At 41.9% G+C, this 7,767-nt stretch overlaps 1 pseudogene; it reads left to right on the top strand.

Moving 5' to 3' along the window:
- The first annotated feature begins 5,500 nt into the window (after positions 1-5,500).
- Positions 5,501-5,818, top strand: LOC112614993 (annotated as a pseudogene).
- The last annotated feature ends 1,949 nt before the right edge of the window (positions 5,819-7,767 follow it).

Here is a 7,767-nt window from a genome sequence, read left to right on the forward strand (position 1 = left end):
ATTAACAGAATGTCGGTATTGGATAAGTATCTTATGAAGAGGATGATGAACACATTATGTAACAAAGATCGCTGTTTCACTGTATTTTATCAAAATCAAATAGCCTTCTCATTCCCAAACAACCCTGAATCTCCATGACGAGCTTGGAAGAGAGTTTGAAACACTGGAAGAGTGAATCTAGTGCTTGAGTATCTGCCAACAGCCCTGCATGCTAAAAATGCTCAATAAATTCCGTATTGATGGAACGTATCTCAAAATAATTAGAGCTATTTATGACAAACCCACAGCCAATATCATACTGAATGGGAAAAAACTGGAAAAATTCACTTTGAAAACTGGCACAAGACAGGGATGCCCTCTCTCACCACTCCTCTTCAACATAGTGTTGGAAGTTCTGGCTAGGGCAATCAGGCAAGAGAAAGAAATCAAGGGTATTCAGTTAGGAAAAGAAGAAGTCAAATTGTCCCTGTTTGCAGATGACATGATTGTATATTTAGAAAATCCCATTGTCTCAGCCCAAAATCTCCTTAAGCTGATAAGAAACTTCAGCAAAGTCTCAGGATACAAAATTAATGTGCAAAAATCACAAGCATTTTTATACGCCAGTAACAGACAAACAGAGAACTTTTGTATTTTTTAGTAGAGATGTGGTTTCACCCAGTTAGCCAGGCTGGTCTTGAACTCCTGAGCTCAAGTGATCTGCCCGCCTCGGCCTCCCAAAGTGCTGGGATTATAGACGTGAGCCACTGCACCTGGCCAACTGACTTTGTTTAATATGGCAGTTTTCATAAGTAATCTAGGTATAATGGTTAAAATGAATAAATGAGATAAATGTGAGATACATGTTATAAGTGAACTTTTCATGTAGTTTGAAATCTTTTTTTTTCTCTTGCTCTTACCATATGAAGATGAGATATTAAAATTATGTTAGATTAAGTAATAGGTACTCACTAAATGCTGGGATGATTTCCAACTAAGAAAACAAGGGATACAAATCACTGAACATAAATACAAGTTTGTTCTTGGCTTTCAAGTTTTACAAAAGACAAAGGGTATTTGGATCTGTTAATAAAATGCCCTGTTCCACATTGAAAATTGTTCTATAAAAATATTTTTAAAGATTATAAAATATATATTCATGAGATGTTAATATATAACAATTCCAAACTACTTCCTAGGTTTTTACCAAAAATTAAGGTTACCAAAAATTAAGGTTACTAAAAATTAAAAGTTCTTAGTATATGAAATTCTATATATCAAATGTACAAAAAATAATTTTTATCTGACAAAATTTTGCGTGGTCTGAGTGATAATACATTTTTATCCTAAAATAAAATGATTGATTGTTTTAATATTAAAAATAGTCTATGGCCATACCACCCAGAATGCGCCAAATCTTGTCTAATCTCAGAAGTTAAACAGGGTCAGGCTTGGATGGTACTTGGAATGGAGTCCAATATGAAAATGAAAATTTATACGGCTAAGACTAAAGGTAAAAAAATGATGCAATGTCTAGGCAAGTTGCTGAGGGTTTATGAAGGATGAGCCTTGGGAAGGGAGTCTTATATATGATGAGACTGGTTGGGATTGAAAAGAAATTGTTTATCAGTTTTTCTAAAAATTGAACATTAGTGTCAAGGGTGCACTGAAGCAGGGCGAGTCTGCTCCTCTAGGTTTGAAATGGGTTTTCTTAACATGTTGATCTGTTTTTCTTTACCTTTTAAATAATCAGTCTATAAAAACAGAGATTTCGCATTTTAAGAAAGGTTCTTAACTGTATTTATTAAGTTTTTGTTTTTGTTTTTGTTTTCTAAGATGGAGTCTCGCTCTGTTGCCCAGGCTGGAGTGCAGTGGTGTGATCCAGCCAGTGCAGTGAGCAAGGTTGCTCACTGCAACCTCCACCTCCCTGGTTCAAGCGATTTTCCTGTCTCAGACCCCCGAGTAGCTGGGACTACAGGCGGCCAACACCACACCCGGCTAATTTTTGTCTTTTTAGTAGAGACGGGGTTTCACCATGTTGGCCAGGCTTGTCTTGAACTCCTGTCCTCAAGTGATCCGCCCTCCTTGGCACCCCAAAATGCTGGGATTACTGACATGAGCCACTGCACCCAGCTATAATTAGCAATAGTATAATAAATTTGGTTTGTACAATGGTTTTGAACCAAGATCCCAAGCCTAGAGGCCACCAGCTAAACAAATCAAAAGACTGTGGGGGAAGTGAATGAGGCCTCTTGTAGTCTTTCAGTAGCATTTTAGGACTGGGTTGAATTAAAGCAGAGTGCCAACTCTATAAAAGGGACCACTAGGTGAAGGAAAGGATTTGGGGGTCAGGTTCTGTCAAGTGAAAAATGTAGACATTCAGGGGGTAAGAGTCCCATTATGATATGAAAACTTATTCTGATGTCTTCGCAAAAGCTGTCTACATTGTGGAAATATCATCTCCTCACCCTGATTTGTCGTTCAAATGTCTCTGATTATGGCATTGGACAGTTTGGTGAACTTTTTATGTGGTCCATACATCAGGCACGAGACTTGTTGTTTAAAATTTATGCACTTTTGTTTTATAGGACTTGTAAATCAAAAATAAAATCCCAAGCCCCCTGCCCCCAACCATCTGAATGTACTTCCTCCTAAGCCAGGGCTCTTTTAAAATTTAACCTAAGAGACGGTTTCAGGCCATGACAGGAAGTGGGGGTCAGACATGCCTCTCTGGCATCAATATCAACACAGACTTGAAGTCTGATAAGAAACATATTACAGCTGGGCACGGTGGCTCACAACTGTAATCCTAGCACTTTGGGAGGCCAAGGCAGGTGGATCACCTCAAGTCAAGAGTTCGAGACCAGCCTGACCAATATGTTGACACCTCGTCTCTACTAAAAATACAAAAATTAGCCAGATGCGGTGGTGGGCACCTGTAATCCCAGTTACTCAGGAGGCTGAGACAGGCGAATCACTTGAACCCGGGAGGCGGAGGTTGCAGTGAGCTGAGATCACGCCACTGTACTCCAGCCTGAGCAACAGAGTGACACTCCTTCTGATGAAAAAAAAAAAAAGAAAAAAAGAAACATGTTACAACCTATTTTCTCTGTAGCCTAGTACCTGAAGGCTTCCTCTGCAAATAAGAACTTGGGTCTCCACAGTCCTTTATCTTAACTCTGACATTCCTTTCTATTGATCCTGGGATTTTGTTTTGTTTTGTTTTTGTTTTGAGACAGCGTGTCTCTCTGTCGCCCAGGCTGGCGTGCAATGGCGCGATCTCGGCTCACTGCAACCTCCATCTCCTGGGTTCAAGCAATTTTCCTGCCTTGGAGTAGCTGGGACCGCAGGCACAGGCCACAGCACACAGCTAATTATTTTGTCCTTTTAATAGAGACGGGGTTTCACCATGTTGACCAGGCTGGTCTCGAACTCCTGACCTCAAGTGATCTGCCCACCTAGGCACCCCAAAGTGCTAGGATTACAGGAATGAGCCACTGCACCTAGCTATAATTAGCAATAGTACAATAAATTTAGTTTGTACAATGGTTTTGAACCAAGATCGCAAGCCTAAGGGCCAACAGCTAAACAAGTCAAAAGACTATGGGGGAACTGAATGAGGCCTCTTGTAGTCTTTGAGCAGCATTTTAGGACTGGGTTGAATTAAAGCCGAGTGCCAACTCTATAAAAGGGACCACTAGGTGAAGGAAAGGATTTGGGGGTCAGGTTCTGTCAAGTGAAAAATGTAGACATTAAGGGGGTAAGAGTCTCATGATATGAAGACTCATTCTGACGTCTTGGGAAAAGCTGTCTACATTGTGGAAATATCATCTCCTCACCCTGATTTGTCGTTCAAATGTCTCTGGTTATGGCATTGGACACTTTGGTGAACTTTTTGTGTGGTCCATACACCAGGCATGAGACTTGTTCTTTAAAATGTATGCACTTTTATCGTATAGGACTTGTAAATCAAAAATAAAATCCTAACCCCCACTACCCCGCAACCATCTGAATGGATTTCCTCCTCAGCCAGGGCTCTTTTAAAATTTAACCTGAGAGACGGTTTCAGGCCACGACAGGAAACGGGGGTCAGACATGCCTTATTATACTTCTCTGACATCAACATCAACACAGACTTGAAGTCTGACAAGAAACATGTTACAACCTATTCTCTGTGAAGCCTAGTACCTGAAGGCTTCCTCTGCTTATATGAACTTGTGTCTCCACAATCCTTTATCTTAACCAAGGCATTCCTTTCTGTTGAGCCTGGGGTTTTGTTTTGTTTTGTTTTGTTTTTCTTTTGAGACGGAGTCTCTCTTTCGCCCAGGCTGGAGTGCAACGGCGTGATCTCGGCTCACTGCAACTTCTTTCTTCTGGGTTCAAGCAATTCTCATTCCTCAGAATACCTGGAACCACAGGCACAGGCCACCGCGCACAGCTAATGTTTTGTCCTTTTAATAGAGAAGAGGTTTTACCATGTTGCTCAGGCTGATCTTGAATTCCTGGCCTCAAGTCATCCGCCTGCCTCGGCCTCCCAAAGTGCTGGGATCCCTGGCTTGAACCAATCATCATCATTCTGTTTTTTCACCTACAGTGCTGATTCTTCTCTAAAGGCGTATAGAATCAGAGTCATAAAAAAGATTCTAACAATTACTGTTGAATATAGATTTCTAATAAATTTCAGATCAATGAACTAAATAATTTTTTTTCAAAACTCAAACAGAAACTGATGGGTTCATGCAACTGATCAACAAGATCAAGCAGAACAAAAATTAATTACATGAGGCTAAATAACTGATAAAACTAATGTATTTTTGACCTTTATTTAAAACTTTATTTGTTCTTGGGCTGGGAGCAGTGGCTCACATCTGTAATCCCAGCACTTTGGGAGGCTAAGACAGGAGGATCCCTTGAGTGCAGGAGTTCAAGAGCAACCTGGCAAACATAGTTGACCCGTTTCTAAAAAAAAATTAAGAAAATAAAAACTTTGTTTTTTACTTAAATGTTTTGTTTTCCACATATAAGAACATTTTCTAGTGGAATGTGGTGGCTCACTTTGGAAGGCCAAATGGGAGGATAGCTTGAGTCTAGAAGTTCAAGACCACTCTGGGCAATATGGCAAAACCTTGTCTCTACAAAAATATACAAAATTTAGCTGGGCATGGTAGTGCATGCCTGTGGTCCCAGCTACTTGTGAGGCCGAGGTGGGATGATCAGTTGAGCCAGGAGGCAGCAATTGCAGGGAGCCGTGTTTGCACCACTGCACTCCAACCTGTGCAACAGAGCACAAACCTTTCTCAAAAAGATGAAAAAAAAAGAGAAAATTTTCTCTGTTAAACTATCTATAGTTTACAACAATTTGATAAAGTATACTTTTGTAAACTAAGATGGAAGTGTTCAGTTTTTCTTTCTACTTGATTCCTCCAGAATTCGAAAACTATTTGTAAACATTCTTATGGCAATATGGTTATTTACACAGGTCCAGTAAAAACCTGCTCTTGATGCCTCAGTCAACTCCAACATGGCGAAAATCTCCAGCCCTACAGAGACAGAGCAGTGCATCAAGTCCCTGATTGCTATTTTCCAGAAACAGGCTTGAAAGGATAGTTACAACAGCATTCACTCCAAGATGGAGTTCCCAAGCTTCATGAATAGAGAACTGGATGCCTTCACAAAGAACCAGAAGGACCCCAGTGTCCTTGACCACATGATGAAGAAACTGGACCTCACTAGTGATGGGCAACTAGATTTCCAAGAATTTCTGCATCTGATGGATGGCATGACTGTGGCTTACCATGACTCTTTTCTCAAGGCTGCCCATTCCAAGAAGCAGGTCTGAGGATCCCCTGGGCCTGGTTTCCAAGCCACCCCATTTCCTTCCAGCCTCGCCATCACCATCTCCTCACAGCCCACACATCCCCTGGGCCCAGCACACCTACCACCTCAGGCAGGCCCTGCCTGCAGGTAGTAATAAAACCATACTTCTCTTCTCTTCTTTTCTCTTCTCTTTTCCTTTGTTTTTTGTTTGTTTGTTTGTTTGTTGTTTTTTGATTTTTTTTTGAGATGGGGGTCTCATTATGTTGGTCAGGCTGGTCCTGAACTCCTGGGCTCAAGTGGCCTCCCAAATTCTGGGAATACAGGTGTGAGGCATTGAAGCTGGCCCACTTTATTTTTTAAGCACAAAAACCAAAAACAAACAAACAAAAAAACACCTCTGCTATTTGGATCTCACTCCTGGTTCTTTTTCTTATTGGTCAAAATTTACTCTACAGGCACAAACTCCCCCACACTTCTAGATTGCATCATCTGCCCCTTTGGCAGCTGTCTGGGAAGCCAGATCCCACACTTTGAAGTGTAGTGTTTCATACAATCCAAAAGTGGTAGCAGAGGCCGGGTGCGGTGGCTCACTCCTGTAATCCCATCACTTTGGGAGGCCAAGGCAGGCGATCATGAGGTCAGCCATTCGAGACGAGCTTGGCGAGCATGGTGAAACTCCGTCTCTACTAAAAATACAAAAATTAGCCCAGCATGGTGGCACGTACCTGTAATCCTAACTACTCGGGAGGCTGAGGCAGGAGAATCACTTGACCCTGGGAGGCAGAAGTTATAGTCAGCTGAGACCATACCAGCACTTCAGCCTGGGCGACAGAGCAAGACTCCGCCTCAAAAACATACAAAACAGACAAACAATCAAAAAAGTGGTAGCAGAAACCAGAAAGTCCAGATATGTAGCTAACTGGCCTGGTTGTACAGCAGCAGCCAAGGGTGAAAACTACTCCCAGGCAAGTCCTAAGTTCACCGAGTAACTGGAGTACCCATCTGTGCTAGTTAATTGCCTTTATCCAAAGGAAAAATAAAACTCACATCTCTATGACAAGCAGGTGCTTACAGCTTGGAGCAAGTCACCTAGGCTAGACTCCCTTGCTGACAGGGAGACAGGGACATCATCTTCCTCGAGGTTCACATTTCAAAGAGATGGCTCCAAGGCCCTGAAGAAAGACATTTCTAGGGACCGGGCATGGTGGCTCACACCTCTTATCCCAACACTTTGGGAGGCTGAGACTGGAGGATCACTTGAGGCCTGGAGTTCAAGTTCAAGACATTCCTGGGTTCTAGGGTAGACAGAGGCTTACATATCAAAGGAAGAATTTACAAATACAATTTTTCTCAAGGAAATGCTGTAAGGAAAGTGAAATGCGAAAAGGTCTCTTCTTGGCCTTTTGGCAACAGGAAAAACTCAATTTTATGTTTAGTTACCCTTACAATTTCCCCCATTGTTATTCTTTTATAGTAACACTGCAATTTTCTAATTGTCTCCACTGCGTTTCTATCTTTCTCTGGGTAGTTTACAGCCACCTAGATATCCAACAAGTCCATAGTAAGATGCAAAGCAAAGCAATTATCAAGATTATAATAGAATAATTTTTTGGGGGGTGACGGAGTTGCACTCTTGTTGCCCAGGCTGCAGTGCGATGGTGTGATGTCGGCTCACTGCAACCTCTGTCTCCTGAGTTCGAGTGATTCTCCTGCCTCAGCCTCCCGAGTGGCTGGGATTACAAGCATGGGCCACCTTGCCCAGATAATTTTGTATTTTTTATAGAGATGGGGTTTCACCATGTTAGCCAGGCTGGTCTTGAACTCCTCACCCCAGGTGATCCACCCACCTTGGCTTCCCAAAGTGTTAGGATTACAGATGTGAGCCACCATGCCCATCCTAGAATGAGTTTTTAAATTCAGTATAATACTCACCTTATCTGAGGGCGGGGCGACCTTTAAACACATCATACT

This window comes from Theropithecus gelada, chromosome X (assembly GCF_003255815.1).
Source record: "Theropithecus gelada isolate Dixy chromosome X, Tgel_1.0, whole genome shotgun sequence".
Classification (NCBI taxonomy): domain Eukaryota; kingdom Metazoa; phylum Chordata; class Mammalia; order Primates; family Cercopithecidae; genus Theropithecus; species Theropithecus gelada.